This window comes from Hyla sarda, chromosome 8 (assembly GCF_029499605.1).
Source record: "Hyla sarda isolate aHylSar1 chromosome 8, aHylSar1.hap1, whole genome shotgun sequence".
Taxonomy (NCBI): Eukaryota; Metazoa; Chordata; class Amphibia; order Anura; family Hylidae; genus Hyla; species Hyla sarda.
The window spans coordinates 185,380,238-185,402,180 of record NC_079196.1 but is presented as its reverse complement, the minus strand read 5'-3'; the positions used below and the strand labels follow the sequence as shown (position 1 = coordinate 185,402,180).

Genomic DNA, 21,943 nt, shown 5'->3' with positions numbered 1-21,943 from the left:
ACTGTATGTAATCTCTTATATGGTCTGTAGTAATGATGGGGGTTGTTGTCAGTCACCTGATATAACTGTATGTAATCTCTTATATGGTCTGTAGTGGTAATGATGGGGGTTGTTGTCAGTCACCTGATATAACTGTATGTAATCTCTTATATGGTCTGTAGTGGTAATGATGGGGTTTGTTGTCAGTCACCTGATATAACTATATGTAATCTCTTATATGGTCTGTAGTGTAATGATGGGGGTTGTTGTCAGTCACCTGATATAACTGTATGTAATCTCTTATATGGTCTGTAGTGGTAATGATGGGGGTTGTTGTCAGTCACCTGATATAACTATATGTAATCTCTTATATGGTCTGTAGTGTAATGATGGGGGTTGTTGTCAGTCACCTGATATAACTGTATGTAATCTCTTATATGGTCTGTAGTGGTAATGATGGGGGTTGTTGTCAGTCACCTGATATAACTATATGTAATCTCTTATATGGTCTGTAGTGGTAATGATGGGGGTTGTTGTCAGTCACCTGATATAACTGTATGTAATCTCTTATATGGTCTGTAGTGGTAATGATGGGGTTTGTTGTCAGTCACCTGATATAACTATATGTAATCTCTTATATGGTCTGTAGTGTAATGATGGGGGTTGTTGTCAGTCACCTGATATAACTGTATGTAATCTCTTATATGGTCTGTAGTGGTAATGATGGGGGTTGTTGTCAGTCACCTGATATAACTATATGTAATCTCTTATATGGTCTGTAGTGGTAATGATGGGGGTTGTTGTCAGTCACCTGATATAACTGTATGTAATCTCTTATATGGTCTGTAGTGGTAATGATGGGGGTTGTTGTCAGTCACTTGATATAACTGTATGTAATCTCTTATATTGTCTGTAGTGGTAATGATGGGGGTTGTTGTCAGTCACCTGATATAACTGTATGTAATCTCTTATATGGTCTGTAGTAGTAATGATGGGGGTTGTTGTCAGTCACCTGATATAACTGTAAGTAATCTCTTATATGGTCTGTAGTAGTAATGATGGGGGTTGTTGTCAGTCACTTGATATAACTGTATGTAATCTCTTATATGGTCTGTAGTGGTAATGATGGGGGTTGTTGTCAGTCACTTGATATAACTGTATGTAATCTCTTATATGGTCTGTAGTGGTAATGATGGGGGTTGTTGTCAGTCACCTGATATAACTGTATTTAATCTTTTATATGGTCTGTAGTGGTAATGATGGGGGTTGTTGTCAGTCACTTGATATAACTGTATGTAATCTCCTATATAGTCTGTAGTGGTAATGATGGGGGTTGTTGTCAGTCACCTGATATAACTGTATGTAATCTCTTATATGGTCTGTAGTGGTAATGATGGGGGTTGTTGTCAGTCACCTGATATAACTGTATGTAATCTCTTATATGGTCTGTAGTAATGATGGGGGTTGTTGTCAGTCACCTGATATAACTGTATGTAATCTCTTATATGGTCTGTAGTGGTAATGATGGGGGTTGTTGTCAGTCACCTGATGTAACTGTATGTAATCTCTTATATGGTCTGTAGTGGTAATGATGGGGGTTGTTGTCAGTCACTTGATATAACTGTATGTAATCACTTATATGGTCTGTAGTAGTAATGATGGGGGTTGTTGTCAGTCACCTGATATAACTGTATGTAATCTCTTATATGGTCTGTAGTGGTAATGATGGGGGTTGTTGTCAGTCACCTGATATAACTGTATGTAATCTCTTATATGGTCTGTAGTGGTAATGATGGGGGTTGTTGTCAGTCACTTGATATAACTGTATGTAATCTCTTATATGGTCTGTAGTGGTAATGATGGGGGTTGTTGTCAGTCACCTGATATAACTGTATGTAATCTCTTATATGGTCTGTAGTGGTAATGATGGGGGTTGTTGTCAGTCACCTGATATAACTGTATGTAATCACTTATATGGTCTGTAGTAGTAATGATGGGAGTTGTTGTTAGTAACCTGATATAACTGTATGTAATCTCTTATATGGTCTGTAGTAGTAATGATGGGGGTTGTTGTCAGTCACCTGATATAACTGTATGTAATCACTTATATGGTCTGTAGTAATGATGGGGGTTGTTGTTAGTCACCTGATATAACTGTATGTAATCTCTTATATGGTCTGTAGTAGTAATGATGGGGGTTGTTGTCAGTCACCTGATATAACTGTATTGTAATCTCTTATATGGTCTGTAGTGGTAATGATGGGGGTTGTTATCAGTCACCTGATATAACTGTATGTAATCTCTTATATGGTCTGTAGTGGTAATGATGGGGGTTGTTGTCAGTCACCTGATATAACTGTATGTAATCTTTTATATGGTCTGTAGTGGTAATGATGGGGGTTGTTGTCAGTCACCTGATATAACTATGTAATTTCTTATATGGTCTGTAGTGTAATGATGGGGGTTGTTGTCAGTCACCTGATATAACTGTATGTAATCTCTTATATGGTCTGTAGTGTAATGATGGGGGTTGTTGTCAGTCACCTGATATAACTGTATGTAATCTCTTATATGGTCTGTAGGGGTAATGATGGGGGTTGTTGTCAGTCACCTGATATAACTGTATGTAATCTCTTATATGGTCTGTAGTGGTAATGATGGGGGTTGTTGTCAGTCACCTGATATAACTGTATGTAATCTCTTATATGGTCTGTAGTGGTAATGATGGGGGTTGTTGTCAGTCACCTGATATAACTGTATGTAATCTTTTATATGGTCTGTAGTGGTAATGATGGGGGTTGTTGTCAGTCACCTGATATAACTGTATGTAATCTCTTATATGGTCTGTAGTGGTAATGATGGGGGTTGTTGTCAGTCACCTGATATAACTGTATGTAATCTCTTATATGGTCTGTAGTGGTAATGATGGGGGTTGTTGTCAGTCACCTGATATAACTGTATGTAATCTTTTATATGGTCTGTAGTGGTAATGATGGGGGTTGTTGTCAGTCACCTGATATAACTGTATGCAATCTTTTATATGGTCTGTAGTGGTAATGATGGGAGTTGTTGTCAGTCTCCTGATATAACTGTATGTAATCTTCTATATGGTATGTAGTAGTAATGATGGGGGTTGTTGTCAGTCACCTGATATAACTGTATGTAATCTCTTATATGGTCTGTAGTGGTAATGATGGGGGTTGTTGTCAGTCACCTGATATAACTGTATGTAATCTTCTATATGGTATGTAGTAGTAATGATGGGGGTTGTTGTCAGTCACCTGATATAACTGTATGTAATCTCTTATATGGTCTGTAGTGGTAATGATGGGGGTTGTTGTCAGTCACCTGATATAACTGTATGTAATCTCTTATATGGTCTGTAGGGGTAATGATGGGGGTTGTTGTCAGTCACCTGATATAACTATGTAATCTCTTATATGGTCTGTAGTGGTAATGATGGGGGTTGTTGTCAGTCACCTGATATAACTGTATGTAATCTCTTATATGGTCTGCAGTGGTAATGATGGGGGTTGTTGTCAATCTGTCAGTATAGGAGGTCCTCCTAAACTTAGATGACAGACTGACAACATTATTGCTGTTGGGGTGGTTAAGACATGATTGAAGGCGTGGTTAGGGGCAAGACTATAAGTAGGGTTAGGGGGTGTGGCTTGTCTCTCTTTGCTCTCCGCACAATTTGGGAGGTGTGATGTACTCCGTGACTCTGGAGTATAAGAGAATGTTCACACATAACTAATCCGCAAGTGGATTATGTTGCAACCTATTGAGTTTCAACTTTAGGAAGCCAGCAGCGGATGAGTTATGTGTGGATGTAACCCAGGACCAGTACAGAATAAGTAATGTGTAATGTACAGTATGTACACAGTAGAGGAGATTTTTCAAAACCTGTGTAGAGAAAAAGTTGACCAGATTATCCGTTTTAATCCGTTATTGTCCGTTATTAATAACGCACGTTATTTTGTGACGGGAGAATGAACAGAAGATATAGTGCATGCACTATTTCTTCCATTACTATAATCAGTCACAAAATAACGTCCGTTATTAATAACGGACAATAACGGATTAAAACGGATAATGTAAAAATCCCATAGACTATAATGGGATTTTCTAACGGACATATGGGATTTTCTAACGGATGTTTAATGGCCGATTTTCAGGGTTTTCATAACGGAACATCAAACGGATCTTTAAAACAGATGAATTTTATAGTGTGAAAGCCGCCTAACACCTGCGGGAGGATTAACACCCTGCGGTCCATCACAGAGCGCACTCATACCTCTTGCATGCAGTTTCAGATATCAACTGAAAAAACAAACAAAAAACTTTACACTAGAAAAATAAAAAGAACAGACCGTATCTAATAATGAAAAAATAAGTCATTGCGGTTATTCAAACCTTTTGGCTGGAAGCAGTAAAAACGGTATATACCCAAAGTCTCCTGATCTCTGAGAGCTTTCAGACAATTTCCCTCCCTAATCTGTTTGTGAACTTTTTCAATGGCAAAAAATAAACCGGATATTAGACATTCGCATCATGAAAATGTCGGGATACATTGGACATGTTCACATTGAGTGGATTATTCACACCTCTGATGTGTTCCTGGATGCATTTTTTTATGATTTCTTTTAGTAGATCCAATATAAGTTAGTGCATTAAAAAGAGGAAGAAAATAAAGTCCAGCAACTCACTGCAATGTTTGAATCAGTGTCTTGAAGCCGCCATGGATAGCCGGGATCGTGTGGGAAGCTCAGAGGCTACAAATCAGTAGGTTTAATGCAATAACACTTCTTCCGGCCTCAAGAAGAAATGCTAATGAGGCCGGAAGAAGCGCTATTGCACGAAACATACCGGATTGTAGCCTCTGAGCTTCCCACATGATCCCGGCTATCCATGGTGGCTTCAAGACGCTGATTCACACATTGCGGTGAGTTGCTGGACTTAATTTTCTTCCTCTTTTTAATGCATTATTTGATTCTACAGACTTCCTTGCACCACTGATATATACAGCTTTATTAGTGAACCGATCATGAACACCATGGATTTCTATCTACATTTGCATTTATTTTGGTCCCAGGTGTCTTAGTTGGGTGCCTACTTTTTCTAGCCTTTCTCAGTTATCAATACCAATATAAGTTAGATTGCAAGCAGAACATGTAACAATGTATATTACAAAACAAGAATAACAGTTCAGGAAATCTCTGATTCTATGAACTTTATCAGAACGGCATTGGAGAAAGACAGAGTTTTGGCAGCGTACTGACACACCATGCACCTGATTTGACCACATTTATGAAAACCTTGTGTTTCAATCCAACTACCCATATTCTCTGAGTTAGATGATGGTGAGAGGCTAGAGGAAGGAAGGCTTGCCAATGTTGGGGCTTTACGTGATGAGAAATTACAACCTTCTTTTAAGATGAGATCTAAAACGGGGTCCTGTCTGAGTATTGGAAGATATTTGTTCACAATTGTTTTAATATCATTAAACTCCATACTATGGGTTGTGACAAACGTTGTGACATTTTCTGGTTCTCAAGTAGGTTAGATCTACTTTTGCCATGGACTCTATGTTTGTCTCTCATTAGCATCCAAGTTTTGTAACCTCTTGCTTTAAGATGGTTACAAACTATCTCTTGCTCCGCAATTGAATTCTCTCTTGTTGAACAATTCCCTTTTGCTCTGATTAGTTCACCAACCGGTATGCCTGTTATTGTGTGATGAGGGTGACAAGAGCTTGAATGGAAAATGGTATTACTAGTAAATGGTTAATGGTAGGTACAGGTGTCTGTTCTGGATTTAGATACATTAGCAATTAAAGTAACATCAAGAAACAGAACCTCGTTCTTGTGCCACATATGTGTAAAACTGAGATTGTGGGTATTGTTGTTCGTATAGTGGATGAAGTCCAAGGCCTCTGTATCTGTGCCCGTCCAAATGACAACAATGTCGTCCACATATCTGGCAAACCATTTTATGTAGTCCAAGAAGGGGTTTGGTTCATTGAACATATACTGGTTTTCATACCAAAAAACTAATTTTCTACAGTTGGGGAGGACTTGCCCCCCCCCCCCCCCCCCCCCCCCCTATAGAAGTGCCATTTTTTTTGCAAATAAAAACATTTTAATACAAAAAGAAATTATGTGATAAAATGTACCATAAGACATCCAGAATGAACCCCTGTAGCACCGAATCATACAATGAGAATTGTTGCATAATGTCTGAAACTGCATGTACTGACATAGTGTGAGGCAGAGACGTATAAAGAGATTCAATGTCACATACCATCCATGACATTAAATCATCCCAAGTCATATTTTCCAACAAGGACAAAAGGTGTTTAGTGTCCTCGATGTGACTTGGGCATAGTTCATCCAGAGGGCACAGAGCAGAGTCGAGCTAAGAACAGAGACATTAATTAAGAGGTGGTGTGCATGAACGCTAGTCTGTACAGAATCTTAAAGGAAGTGGCCATGAGTGACACCAGTACATACCAGCGTTTGCAGTTCAATCCCACCACCTCTTTTTAAAATAAGATTTCCTTTGTCACAACCCAGACTTTAATGATATTAAAACAATTGTGAACAAATATCTTCCAATACTTAGACAGGACCCCGTTTTAGATGTCATCTTAAAAGAAGGTTGCAATTTCTCATCACGTAAAGCCGAAACATTGGCAAGCATTCTTTCCCCTAGCCTCTCACCATCATCTACCTCGCAGAATATGGATAGTTGGATTAAAACACAAGGTTTTCATAAATGTGGTCAAATCAGGTGTGTGGTGCGTCAGTACGCTGCCAAAACTCTGTCTTTCTCCAATGGACGTTCTGGTAAATTTCTTAGATTTAGAGTTTTCCTGAACTGTGAAAACGCATCCAAGAACACATCACAAGTGTGAATAATGCACTCCATGAAAATGTCACCTGATTGGACATATTCACATTATGTTCATGATGCGAATGTCTCTAATATGCATTTTTTTTTTTTTGCTATTGAAAAAGTTCACAAACAGATTAGGGAGGGAAATTGGCTGAAAGCTCTCAGAGATCGCGAGACTTTGTGGATATACCGTTTTTACTGATTCCAGCCAAAAGGTTTGAATAACCGCACTGACCTATTTTTTTCATTATTAGATACTGCCTGTTATTTTTCTAGCGTAAAGTTTCTTATAATTCAGATGGTGCGTATTTTAAGTTGATATATGAAACTACATGTAAGAGGTATGTGAGTGCTCTGTGATGGACCACAGAGGGTTAATCCTCCCGCAGGTGTTACCATCACGTTTCACTCCTCCCTCCTCTTTCCTGACTATAAATATGTCACTGTTACGTACATGCTACAGGTTTCGTAGACATAGATATAGACTTGAAACGCGTCAGCCGTGCATGCTTGACTGTGTCCACCCTGTTCCTGATGTTTTTATGGCTGTAATAAATCCGGAGTTTTAAAGAGTGCTGACATCCCTGTTTCCTCCTTCGGTTTGCTGAGAGTTGGACAGTGCACCCCGTCTGCAGCGAGCTGACACCTGTCTGTAATTTTAGCTTTGTAAATTACTTCTATTTAAAAATCTTAATTCTTCCAGTACTTACCAGTTGCTGTATACTACAGAGGAAGTTGGGTTTTTGTCTGACCACAGTGCTCTCTACTGAGACCTCTGTCCATGCCAGGATCTTTCCGCCACCTCAGTACCCTATATAAAATGATTGCCCCTCAAAATTCCCAACCTAAAGTTTGGTCCCTAATCTAACCCATATAAAGTAGTTCCCTTCGGACAGTACGTTTCCCTCTTATGCGGTACATGATTATTTTTAAGGGACAGCTAAATAATAGTCTTTAGATCAAAATACTAATATCCCATCTTTACTGTGACCTGTAAATTGATAATAACTTTGGTCACAAAAGTCTACACAGGCTTCCCAACTTTAAGAAAGTCCCACATCACTTTTTTAACCTCTTAAGGACGCAGGGCGTATGGATACGCCCTGCATTCCGAGTCCTTAAGGACGCAGGGCATATCCATACGCCCGTGGGAATTCCGGTCCCCACCGCTAGCCGTTTGGGGACCGGAGCCGGATGCCTGCTGAAATCGTTCAGCAGGCATCCCGGCATATCGCCCAGGGGGGTCATTATGCCCCCCCCCCATGTCGGCGATCGCCGCAGATCGCTGGACAATTCAGTCCAGCGATCTGCGGCGATTCCGGGTCAATCGGGTCTCCAGTGACCCGGTGACCCGGAATTACTGGCTGTTCGGGGCCGTCTCTGATGGCCTCGAACAGCCAGAGCCTGCAGGGGTGAGGTGCACCTCACGATCGCCCTGATTCGTCGGCCGGATTACCAGCCGACCAATCAGGGCGCCTGCTGCGGGTGTCACTCCCGCACCCGCTCCGCCCCTCTTCTGGAGGGCGTGAGCGGGTGCGGGAAGACGACCCCGGGTGCTGGGGACCCCGATCCCCGGCGTGAATGTTGGGATCGGGGCCCCAGGAGCGACGGCGGCGGCGACGACGAGGGACTGACTCTCCGGCGTCTATCGTTGGAGGTGAGTTACAGCCTCCTGCTGTTGCTTAGCAACAGCTCCCAGCATGCAAAAAGGGCATGCTGGGAGCTGTAGTTATGCAACAGCAGGAGGCAGACCACCACAACTCCCAGCATTCCCTTATGGGCATGCTGGGACTTATGGTTTTGCAACAGCTGGAGGCACATTTTTTCTATGGAAAAGTGTACCTTCAGCTGTTGTATAACTACAACTCCCAGCTTGCACAAACAGCTAAAGTGCATGCTGGGAGTTGTAGTGGTGCATCTGCTGGTTGCATAACTACAACTCCCAGCATGCCCGTTGGCTGTCGGTGACTGCTGAGAGTTGTAGTTTTGCAACAGCTGAAGGCACACTGGTTGTGAAACCCATTTTTTTTTTTTACCTAACTCAGTGTTTCACGACCGGTGTGCCTCCAGCTGTTGCAAACTACAACTCTCAGCAGTCACCGTACACAATGCACCGTACATGATGGGAGTTGTAGTTTTGCAACAGCTGGAGGCACACTGGTTTTGAAACACTGAGTAAGGTCACAAACTCAGTGATACATAACCGGTGTGCCTACAGCTGTTGCAAAACTAAAACTCTCAGCTTGTACAGTCTGTCAGCGCATGCTGGGAGTTGTAGTTTTGCAACAGCTGGATTTCCCCCCCCCCATGTGAATGTACAGGGTACACTCACATGGGCGGAGGTTTACAGTAAGTATCGGGCTGCAAGTTTGAGCTGCAGCAAATTTTCTGCAACAGCTCAAACTGCCAGCGAGAAACTACTGTGAACCCCCGCCCGTGCGACTGTACCCTAAAAACACTACACTACACTAACACAAAAAATAAAATAAAAAAGTAAAAAACACTACATATACACATACCCCTACACAGCCCCCCTCCCCAATAAAAATGAAAAACGTCTGGTATGCCACGGTTTCCAAAACGGAGCCTCCAGCTGTTGCAAAACAACAACTCCCAGTATTGTCGGACAGCCGTTGACTGTCCAGGCATGCTGGGAGTTTTACAACAGCTGGAGGCACCCTGTTTGGGAATCACTGGCGTAGAATTCCCCTATGTCCACCCCTATGCAAGTCCCTAATTTAGGCCTCAAATGCGCATGGCGCTCTCACTTTGGAGCCCTGTCGTATTTCAAGGCAACAGTGAAGGGTCACATATGGGGTATCGCCGTACTCGGGAGAAATTGTGTTACAAATTTTGGGGGGTATTTTCTGCTTTTACCCTTTTTAAAAATGTAAAATTTTTGGGAAAAGAAGCATTTTAGGTAAAAAAAAAAAATATTTTTTTTTTACATATGCAATAGTCGTGAAACGCCTGTGGGGTATTAAGGTTCACTTAACCCCTTGTTACATACAAAATGGTATGCCATGTGTTTTTTTTTTTTGCTGTTCTGGCACCATAGGGGCTTCCTAAATGCGGCATGCCCCCAGAGCAAAATTTGCTTTCAAAAAGCCAAATGTGACTCTTTCTCTTCTGAGACCTGTAGTGCGCCAGCAGAGCACTTTTCACCCCCATATGGGGTGTTTTCTGAATCGGGAGAAATTGGGCTTCAAATTTTGGGGGGTATTTTCTGCTTTAACCCTTTGTATAAATGTAAATTTTTTGGGAAACCAAGCATTTTAGGTACATTTTAAATTTTTTTTTTTACATATGCAAAAGTCGTGAAACACCTGTAGGGTATTAAGGTTCACTTTACCCCTTGTTACGTTCCCCAAGGGGTCTAGTTTCCAAAATGGTATGCCATGTGGTTTTTTTTTTTGCTGTCCTGGCACCATAGGGGCTTCCTAAATGCGGCATGCCCCCAGAGCAAAATTTCCTTAAAAAAAGCCAAATGTGACTCCTTTGCTTCTGAGACCTGTAGTGCGCCAGCAGAGCACTTTTCACCCCCATATGGGGTGTTTTCTGAATCGGGATAAATTGGGCTTCAAATTTTGGGGGGTATTTTCTGCTATTACCCTTTTTAAAAATGTAAAACTTTAGGGAAACCAAGCATTTTAGGTACATTTTTTTTTTTTTTTTACATATGCAAAAGTCGTGAATCACCTGTGGGGTATTAAGGTTCACATTACCCCTTGTTACGTTCCCCGAGGGGTCTAGTTTCCAAAATGGTATGCCATGTGTTTTTTTTTGCTGTTCTGGCACCATAGGGGCTTCCTAAAGGTGACATGCCCCCCAAAAACCATTTGACGCTCCTTCCCTTCTGAGCCCTCTACTGCACCCGCCGAACAATTAACATAGACATATGAGGTATGTGCTTACTCGAGAGAAATTGGGTTTCAAATACAAGTAAAAATTTTCTCCTTTTTACCCCTCGCAAAAATTCAAAAATTGGGTCTACAAGAACATGCGAGTGTAAAAAATGAAGATTTTGAATTTTCTCCTTCACTTTGCTGCTAATCCTGTGAAACCCCTAAAGGGTTAAAACGCTTACTGAATGTCATTTTGAATACTTTTGGGGGTGCAGTTTTTATAATGGGGTCATTTATTGGGTATTTCTAATATGAAGACCCTTCAAATCCACTTCAAACCTGAACTGGTCCCTGAAAAAAAGCAAGTTTCAAAATTTTGTGAAAAATTTAAAAATTGCTGCGGAACTTTGAAGCCCTCTGGTGTCTTCCAAAAGTAAAAACTCATCAATTTTATGATGCAGACATAAAGTAGACATATTGTATATGTGAATAAAAAAAATTTATTTGGAATATCCATTTTCCTTACAAGCAGAGAGCTTCAAAGTTAGAAAAATGCAAAATTTTCAAATTTTTCATCAAATTTTGGGATTTTTCACCAAGAAAGGATGCAAGTTACTAAAAAATGTTACCACTAAGTTAAAGTAGAATATGTCACGAAAAAACAATCTCGGAATCAGAATGATAACTAAAAGCATTCCAGAGTTATTAATGTTTAAAGTGACAGTGGTCAGATTTGCAAAAAATGGCCGAGTCCTTAAGGTGAAAAAGGGCTCAGTCCTTAAGGGGTTAAAGCGGTTCTCAAATTTAAATAAAAAAAAAAACTCTAGGAAAAAAGAACCCAATTTGTACAGATTGTCCAGGAATTACAGTTTGCATTTGTGTGTAACAGTCATGTATAGGAGAAATTTTTTTTCCCAAGTTTACATAGCAAAGTATAAAAGCTGAGTGCATTATTGTACTATGACCTCTTTTATATAGTGGGAGGTAACTTGTAAGTGCACTTTATCATTTGTTCCTTCGTTTTGACTACACATCAGTGTTCATATTTGGTGTGGAATCTGCTTGAGATTTGTGAGTAATAATACATTCAATGCATGTATAATTCATTATTGCTATGTAGTGGTTATGTCTTCTTGTATTTACATGTGTGTCAATCATTACTTATTTGTGTTTTATGTGTTAATTTGTCTGGCTCATGGTGTTTTTTACTACTCTGGAGAGAAACCAGACTCAAGGGCTGGACATATATGAATGAGTCCTTTAGAAATAATACACAGGTCCATCAAGCTTAACCTATAAAGGGGCAGTGTCCTTAACTCATTGTTTATCATGATTATTATTATTTTATTATGTACTCACTAAAAGGCTATGTCTGTCTTTGCAAATAATGCAACTAAACTCTGAGTAGTTTGATCCAGCAGTTACCCCTCTATATCTCTCTTACTTCCGACTGACAAACCAAGTTGGCAAAAAGTAAGGGGCAAATGGGAATTAACATAAGGCTGTTTTCCTAGTCAGTTCTTTGTGCTATTTTTCAGCCTCATTTTGGCAAGTATTTTTACTGAAATCAGAAGTGGAACTAAAATAAAATACTGACCTATATCAGGTTGAAAAAAATAGCTTATAAAACTGAGTGTGAACATAGCCTGCGATTGTAAAATTATACCTGTATAATGACTTGTACACATATTTAATATACTTTTACTACAGAAAAATGCCTACTTTACGACTCTAGACCGTTTTCCATTTCTGATGTGTTGGCACAGTGTTTAAAGGGGACATCTTATTCCCTATCTAACGGTTAGGAGATAAGATGTCTGATCACAGGGGTCCCGCCATTGGGGACCCCCGCTATCTCTGTAGTGGCACCCTGCCGTCATCACTACAGAGCAAACTGGCTCTGTGCGTGATGATGGGGCGATGCAGGGGACACAGCATCATGACGTCACAATGCTCTGTCCCCTGCATCGCCCCATCATCACACACAGCTCAGCCCCATGACATCATGCCCCACCCCCTTAATACAAGTCTATGGGAAAGGGCATGATTGCCCGCCCCCTCCCATAGACTTGTATTGAGTGGGTGGGACGTGATATCACAGGGGGCGGAGCTGTGATATCACGATGCTCCTTCCCCTGCATCGCCCCATCATCATGCACAGAGCCAGTGTGCTCTGTAGTAATGACGGCGGGGTGGCGCTGAACAGAATATGGGGTCCCCAGCGTCAGGACCCCTGCGGTCAGATATCTTCGCCCCAGACATCTTATCCCCTTTCCATGGGATGAGTACCCCTTTAAGTCTTAGATTCATATATCATCCAGTGATGCACCTCATTTCTGTTAAAATTTTTGTCCCAAAATGGACCATCATGAATTGAACAGAACTGTGGTGCACATCTGACAGATTTCTGGCACACGGCATCTAAAACTAGGGCTATATGTTGACACAGGTCACGCAATAGCAAATTGCATGTAAGTTGTGTGACCAAAATATTTGTGCCACTTGTCTGCAACTTGCTAGTGGAATAAACAAACTGCAGAGAATATACAAGCAGTTTGCAGTCACATTCCACTTGCATTAAGGCCAGCACTAGCAAAGTCACAAGCAACCTGCAACCAAGAATGCATGAAAGATGAATTTTGTGCAACAGTCGCGTCCTAGTCACTCTAGATCTTGTCACAACACACCACCATTTATTAACATTATCGATGACATCGCTGTACAGCACAGTAATCTTTGTGTCGTGTGACCAAAGCCTCCATGTAGCCCTAGCCTAATGGAGAATCTGACGGATTTATTACGTGATATGTCCAAGAATACTAAATGTCAAAAATGAGCCAAGATACCTGAGCTCCAAAATAAAATACATCAAGTGTGATATTCTGCCAGTTTTTTCAGTCGTCATCTTCAAACATAAAGGCAAATGTAGGGATATGTTAAGTGTAGAAAAGAGACTGAAACGTGTATTTTGATGTTCATTATTTTTTATATCAGTGTCAACATAAACATTTATTTTTCAATCTTTTTAGAGTTTGAATATGTTTTATGTATATTTTGCCTCAATTTTTTGCCCTTGTTTCCTTAGAAAAGCCCTGTACAGTATGCTTACAATAAGCGACGTCTCTTTCTCAGCAATGCAGTGTGAACATACCCTAATTCTTTTACATTTACATTTTTGGGAAGAAGTTTGTCACCAACTGATATTTTACAATATTAGTAAACTTTTTAGAAGGAACAGAAATGTTAAAGATTTATTATAGATCCATTTACAGTTGAAACCAGAAGTTTACATACACTATATAAAAAGACACACATGCATGTTTTTCTCACTATCTGACATGAAGTCAGAATAAACCTTACTCCTTTTAGGTCAATTAGGATTACCAAATTTTTAAGGCATTTTTATAACTTTCTGCAAAGTCAAAAGTTTACATACATTTCATTAGTATTTGGGTAGCATTGCCCTTAAAGGGGTACTCCGGTGGTCAACGTGTTTTTCCGTTTTTGACTTACCCTATTTGTTTCATTTCTATTCTTGTTGTTTAGCCTACTCTATTTCCGTTCTTTGTTGTCTTTTTATCCCCCACTTTGTTTTCCTATCTTTGCTTCTATTTCCTGCTTCTTGCTGTGCTGAAAACTACAAATCCCAGCATGCCACATGCCTTGCTGGTTTGGGGCGGCTCCTTTTTTTATTTGTTTGTTTGTTCCGCCCTTTACCCATCCTACTATTTTCCCTGGTCGGCCCCCTTATACACAGCACACTAATATAATCAGCCTTGGTTGGGATACACTGTCATACACACACAAAAGGGACTACAACTCCCAGCATGTGTCATTCAGGAGTCTTCAGTCTGTGGTATAAGACCAGCATGCTGCCTCTGTAGTTTCCTGGGGGTTGTAGTTCACCACACCTCTATAGGGCATACACCAGTGGTTCCCAAGCAGGGTGCCTCCAGGTGTTGCAAAACTACAACTGCCAGCATGCCCTCACAGCCTTTGGGCATGCTAGGAGTTGTAGTTTTGCAACAGCTGGAGGCACACTGGTTGGGAAACACTGTGTAACATGATGTGTATGCTGAATAGGCTAAAACAGTGTTTCCCAACCAGTGTACCTCCAGCTGTTGCAAATCTACAACTCCCAGCATGCCCAAAGTCTGTCAGGGCATGCTGGGAGTTGTAGTTTTGAAACAGCTGGGGGCACACTGGTTTGTAAACACTAGCATACACACACACACACACACACATAACAGGGACTACAACTCCCAGCATGTGTCATTCAGGAATCTCTCTCCCCCCCTTCACATATAGGGGGAGATTTATCAAAACCTGTGCAGAGGAAAACTTGCCCAGTTGCCCATAGCAACCAATCAGCTTGCTGCTTTCATTTTTATGAAGGCCTGTGAAAAATGAAAGAAGCAATCTGATTGGTTGCTATGGTCAACTGGGCAAGTTTTCCTCTGCACAGGTTTTGATAAACCTCCCCAAAGAGATCATTCCCAGTATGAGATTTATTCCCCTGCAGTCCATACATCCCCAGCCCGTGCACCTTCTCATCCTCCCCTTCAGATAACACTTATCTTCTCTGTGAGGTCCTTCTCCTGTGCAGACCTGCGTCCTTAGAATACAGAGCAGGGGGGAGGGGAGGAGAGGAGCTGTGTACTCAGCTGGATGAGGGGGAGTGGCTTATTCCTCTCATGCAGACAGGAAAAAAAAAAGTGCTATGACATCTTGTCCACAACAGACTCAGAACTGTGGACAACAGTACTTCCTACCCAACAAACAGGTAAGAAAAAGACACACATGCTGCCAAAACATATAACACATGTATATTGCAAAAATACTAAACTTACAAAGAAGATGCCATACAGTCAAAAAAATTAACCACCGGAGTACCCCTTTAAACTCCGACTTGGGTCTAATTTTTTGGATATCCTTCCACAAGCTTCTCACTATAGTTGGTAGGAATTTTGGCCCATTCCTTTTGACAGAACTGGATTGCCCCCCCCCCCCCCCCGCAGCACGATCGGGGGGGACTTACCTCACGTCCTATGCCGGCTGCTGCGCTGTGAATGATAAAGCCGGTGTTAGGATTCGGCTAGCTGGATGTGGATCCTCTGTGTCAGCGAGGGATTGGCGTGGACCGTGTCGGTGGACCGGTTCTAGGGTTGCCACTGGTTTTCACCAGAGCCTGCCGTAAAGCGGGATGGTCTTGCTGCGGCGGTAGCAACAAGGTCGTATCCACCGGCAACGGCTCAACCTCGCTGACTGCTGAGAAGGCGTGGGACAGAAGGACTAGGCAGAGGCAAGGTCAGACGTAGCAGAAGGTCGGGGCAGGCGGCAAGGCTCGTAGTCAATGAGGATAGCAGGAGATCTGGAACACAGGCTTTGGACAACACTAAACGCTTTCTCTGGCACAAGGCAACAAGATCCGGCAAGGAAGTGCAGGGGAAGTGAGGTAATATACACAGGGAGCAGGTGGAAGCTAATTAGACTGATTGGGCCAGGCACCAATCACTGGTGCACTAGCCCTTTAAATCTTAGAGAGCTGGCGCGCGCGCGCCCTAGAGAGTGGAGCCGCGCGCGCCAGAACATGACAGCTGGGGACCGGGATGGGTAAGTGGCTTGGGATGCGATTCGCGAGCGGGCGCGTCCCGCTATGCGAATCGCATCCCCATCGCAAATGTCAGTGCAGTGCTCCCAGTCAGCGGGTCTGACCGGGGCGCTGCAGAGAGGAGAACGCCGCAAGCGCTCCGGGGAGGAGCAGGGACCCGGAGCGCTCAGCGTAACAGCCGGGCAGGACCAGTCTTTATCAATCGAGTGCAGAGCACACAGATCAATGTAGTTTTATGAAACCTCATTGATCTGTATGAGGAATCTAATGATTCTTCCTAAATGTCCCCTAAGGGGACTAAAAGTGTAAAAAAAAAAAAAAAAAAGAGTTGAATAAAAAGTTTGAAAGAACACCCATTAACCCCTTCCTTTAAATCTAATTTAAGTTTAAATCACCCCCCCCCCCTTTTCCCAAATTCCATATAAAAAATATGTAACCATAATAAAAATAAAAACATATGGTATCGCCGCGTGTGTAAATGTCCGAACTATAAAACTATATTGTTAATTAAACCGCATGGTCAATGGCGTAGGAGAAATTTTTTTCCAAAATAGCATATTTTTGGTCACTTTTTATATCATGAAAAAATGAATAAAAAGCTAGCAAAAAGTCCGATCAATACAAAAATGGTACAGATAAAAACTTTAGATCACGGCGCAAAAAATGAGTCCTCATACTGCCCCTTTTGCGGAAAAATTTAAGTTAGGGGTCAGAAGATGACAATTTTAAATGTATTAATTTTTGTGCATGTAGTTATGATTTTTTTCTAGAAGTAAGGCAAAATCAAACCTATATAAGTAGGGTATCATTTTAATTGTATGGACCTACAGAATAAAGATAAGGTGTCATTTTTACTGAAAAATTTACTGTGTAGAAACAGAAGCCCCCAAAATGTACAAAATTGTGGGTTTTTTTCAATTTTGTCGCACAATGATTTATTTTTTTGGTTCCGCCATAGATTTTTGAGTAAAAAGACTGTCATTACAAATTAGAATTGGTGGCGCAAATAATAAGCCATCATATAGATTTTTAAGTGCAAAATGGAAAGGGTTATGATTTTTAAAAGGTTTGGAGTGCAAAAGTGCAAAAACGGAAACGCGCTCTATCCTTAAGGGGTTAAGCCACCGGTTTGTCAGTATGCTTCGGGTCATTGTCCATTTGGAAGACCCATTTTCGACCAAGCTTTAAAGGGGTACTCCGCCCCTAGACATCTTATCCCCTATCCAAAGGATAGGGGATAAGATGTCAGATCGCCGTGGTGCCGCTGCTGGGGAGCCCCAGGATCCCCGCTGCGGCACTGCGCTATCATTACAGCACAGAGCGAGTTCGCTCTGCACGTAATGACGGGCAATACAGGGGCCGGAGCATCATTACGTCACGGCTCCGCCCATCATAACGTCAGGGCCCGCCCCTTTCAATACAAGTCTATGGGAGGGGGCGTGGTGGTCGTCACGCCCCCTGCCATAGACTTGCATTAAGGGGACGGGCAAGTCTTGATGTCACAAGGGGTGGAGCCTTGACGTCACGCGGCTCCGTCCCCTGTATCGCCCGTCATTACGCACAGAGCTAACTCGCTCTGTGCTGTAATGATAGCGCAGTGCCACAGCGGGGATAAGATGTCTAGGGGTAGAGTCGCCCTTTAAAGGAGAACTCCGGAATATAAAAATTGTGGCCTATACTGCCGGCAGTAAAAAAATAAAGATGTACATACCTTCCTCCGCTCCCCCGTGGCCTCCGGTAACCAGCTCCGGTCCCCGCCGCGATCCACTTCCTGGTGGTCGGATGAGTCATACTGCGCTCAGCCAATCATCAGCCGCAGCGAAGTCAGACTCGGCCGGCGATAGGCTGAGCAGCAGTGTGAGAACGCTTCAGGACACAAAACTTTTCACTACACCGGCCTGCGGCCGGGGGCCGAAAACGTCACACTGCCGCTCAGCCTATCGTCGGCCGAGTCGGGACTTCACTGCGGCCGGTGATTGGCTGAGCGCAGTATGACTCATCCGACAACCGGCAACCAGGAAGTGGATCGCAGCGGAGACCGAAGACGGTTACCGGAGGCCCCGGGGGAGCGGAGGAAGGTATGTACAGCTTTATTTTTTTTACTGCCGACACTATGGGGGACAATTTTTATGTTCTGGAGTTTTCCTTTAACTTCCTGGCTGATGTCTTGAGATGTTGCTTCAGTATTGCCCCATAGTCTTCTTTTCTCATGATGCCATCTATTTTGTGAAGTGCATCAGTCCCTCCTGCAGCAAAACAACCTCACAACATGATGCTGCCACCCCCTTGTTTCACAGTTGGGATGGTATTTTTTGGCTCCTAAGCTTCTCCATTTTTCCTCCAAATGTAACAATTGTCATTTTAGCCAAACAGTTTTGTTTTAGTTTCATTAGACCATAGGACATGTCTCCAAAAATGCAGGTCTTTGTTCCTGTGTGCATTTGTCTGGCTTTTCTATGTTTCTTTTGGAGTAATAATGGCTTCTTCCTGGTAGAGTGGCCTTTCAGTCCATGTTGATACTGAACTCGTTTCACTGTGGATAGTGACATAATCATACCAGGTTCCGCCAGCATCTTCACAAGATCTTTTGCTTTTGTCCTTGGTTTTATATGCACATGTCGGACCAAAGCACGTTCATCTCTGAGACACAGAACCTGTCTCCTTCCTGAGCGATATGAAGGCTGGACATTCCCATCTTGTTTATACTTGCGTATAATTGTTTGTACAGATGAACGAGGCACCCAAGGTTGATCCAGACTTGTGCAAGTCCACAATTCTCTTCCTGGTATCTTGGCTGATTTCTTTAGACTTTCCAATGATGTTACACACAGAAGCAGTGTGTTTCTGGTGTGCATTAAAATACATCCACAGGTGTGTCTCTAATTAACTCATACAGTGGGGCAATCAAGTATTTAGTCAGCCCCCAATTGTGCAAGTTCTCCCACTTAAAAAGATCTGAGAGGCATGTCATTTTCATAGGTATACCTCAACTAATGAGAAATAATGAGAAAAAACATCCATAAAATCACATTGTCTGATTTTTAAAGAATGTATTTGCAAATTATGGTGGAAAAGAAGTATTTGGTCAATAACAAAAGTTCATTTCAATACTTTGTTATATACCCTTTGTTGGCAATGACAGAGGTAAAACATTTTCTGTAAGTCTTCACAAGGTTTTTACACACTGTTGCTGGTATTTTGGACCATTCCACCATGCAGATCTCCTCTAGAGCAGTGATGTTTTGGGGCTGTCCCTGGGCAACAAGGACTTCCAAAGGTTTTCTATGGGGTTGAGATCTGGAGACTGGCTAGGCCACCCCAGGACCTTGAAATGCTTCTTACAAAGCCACTCCTTCATTGCCCGCATGGTGTGTTTGGGATCATTGTCATGCTGAAAGACCCAGCCACATTTCATCTTCAATGCCCTTGCTGATGGAAGGAGGTTTTCACTCAAAATCTCACGATACATGGGCCCCATTCATTCTTTCCTTTACACGGATCAGTCATTCTGGTCCCTTAGCAGAAAAGCATCCCCAAAGCATGATGTTTCCACCCCCATGCTTCACAGTAGGTATGGTGTTCTTTGGATGCAACTCTGCATTCTTTCTCCTCCAAACACGATGAGTTGAGTTTTTACCAAAAAGTTCTACTTTGGTTTAATCTGACCATATGACATTCTCCCAATACTCTTCTGGATCATCCAAATGCTCTCTAGCAAACTTCAGATGGGCCCGGATATGTACTTGCTTAAGCAGGGGGACATGCCTGGCACTGCATGATTTTAGTCCCTGATGGCGTAGAGTGTTACTGATGGTAGCCTTTGTTACTTTGGTCCCAGCTCTCTTCAGGTCATTTACTAGCCCCCACCCCCACCCATGTGGTTCTGGGATTTTTACTCACTGTTCTTGTGATCATTTTGACACCACAGGGTGAGATCTTGCGTTGAACCCCAGCTCCAGAGAGATTATCAGTGGTCTTGTATGTCTTCCATTTTCTAATAATTGCTCCCACAGTATATTTTTTTCACACCAAGCTGCTTGCCTATTGCAGATTCAGTCTTCCCAGCCTAGTTTAGGTCTACAATTTTGTTTCTGGTGTCCTTCGACAGCTCTTTAGTCTTGGCCATAGTGGAGTTTGGAGTGTGACTGTTTGAGGTTGTGAACAGGTGTCTTTTATACTGATAACAAGTTCAAACAGGTGCCATTAATACAGGTAACGAGTGGAGGACAGTGAGAGACAGAAATTACAGGTCTGTGAGAGCCAGAAATCTTGCTTGTTTGTCGGTGACCAAATACTTATTTTTCACCATAATTTGCAAATAAATTCTTTAAAAATCAGACAATGTGATTTTATGAATTTTTTCCCTCATTATTTCTCTCATAGTTGAGGTATACCTATGAAGAAAATTACAGGCCTCTCATCTTTTTAAGTGGGAGAACTTTCATAATTGGTGGTTGACTAAATACTATTTTGCCCCACTGTATGTTGCCAATAAACTAGAAGCTTCCAAAGACATTACATCCTCATATGGACTGTCCCAAATTGTTTAAAAAATGAAAATGGAACTTTATCAAGCGCCAGACCTCTCCCAGTGGTTGGTTCACAAGGCTTGGAAACCAGATTAATAAAATGTAATTTATTGAAAGCACATATCAACGCGTTTCTGGCTCGAAATGGGCCCTTCGCCAGGACAAGTTGCTGATACACAGACATTCATTACAAACAGAGATTTCATCAATTAAGATTAGGATATTCACAAACAACTGTTAAGTGAGTGACGTAACTACCCTAAAGTTAAAAGGCAGATAGTTGCCACTACACATGTTAAAAACACATACATTTTAGTACTGAGAGGGTTAATATACATGTATAATAAGAATAGGGGACATGGAGTGTAATAATGTTATATTGAATAAAAGATCCCCATTGAGGAGAACGTAACTCCTCATGTATTTAGTGGAGTAGCACAAGTACCGGTGAGTATTGAATGCTATACAGTAGGATCGAGGTTCAAAAGGGGCGGAGCAATGGACTGATATTTAGCAGGACCGAAAGGTTTCAATGCTTGTGAATACTAAAAGTGATATAACTATTTTGTGTGCATATGACCCATGATCAGCGGTTGCCGCAAGCGTCTAGCGCTGATATCAGTGTTCATGCAGGGAGCGCTACTGAGCAGTAGTGGAGGGCAAAAGGGGCAGAGATATATTGATGCTCCGGGCTGGTATGCGCTGTTATCGGTGCTCGTATGAGCGCCGATTGGAGCGCTGGAATCAGGACACTGTGGTACCATAGCAGAGTTTGGGAGGGGCAAAGCTATGTGCTGAATAAGGGCAACGCTGTTATCGGTGCTGATGGACAGCGCCAGGTTGGATAGCACTTGAGAAAAGTGGCAGGACATGTAAAGAGGAAGAGAAGAAATAACAGAGCCAGGTTGGAGCTCTGTGTCCAGGGATATATGTATATAGGGAAGAAAAAAGAGGGGGTAAGGCTGGTGAGAGGTAATACACCAAAATGGGTTACCTATATAAAGACAATTGTAAGGAGAGGTGAAGAAAAATGTAGGAGGAGATGACAGCGCTTCGTGCTTTCAAATAGAAGTCTTAGAGGT

At 42.1% G+C, this 21,943-nt stretch overlaps 1 protein-coding gene across 2 annotated transcripts in view; it reads left to right on the top strand.

The window, feature by feature from the left end:
* LOC130284273 (acyl-coenzyme A amino acid N-acyltransferase 1-like) overlaps positions 1 to 21,943 on the top strand; it is a 69,892-nt gene that overhangs the window by 7,475 nt on the left and 40,474 nt on the right. Inside the window, exon 1 of one of the 2 annotated variants that reach the window (XM_056534475.1) lies at positions 15,318 to 15,504. The exons of the other annotated variant lie outside the window; for it this stretch is intronic. The gene's annotated coding sequence lies outside the window, so the exon portion shown is untranslated. Of the gene's footprint in view, positions 1 to 15,317; positions 15,505 to 21,943 lie in introns of those variants that run through there. 2 annotated transcript variants of the gene reach the window in all.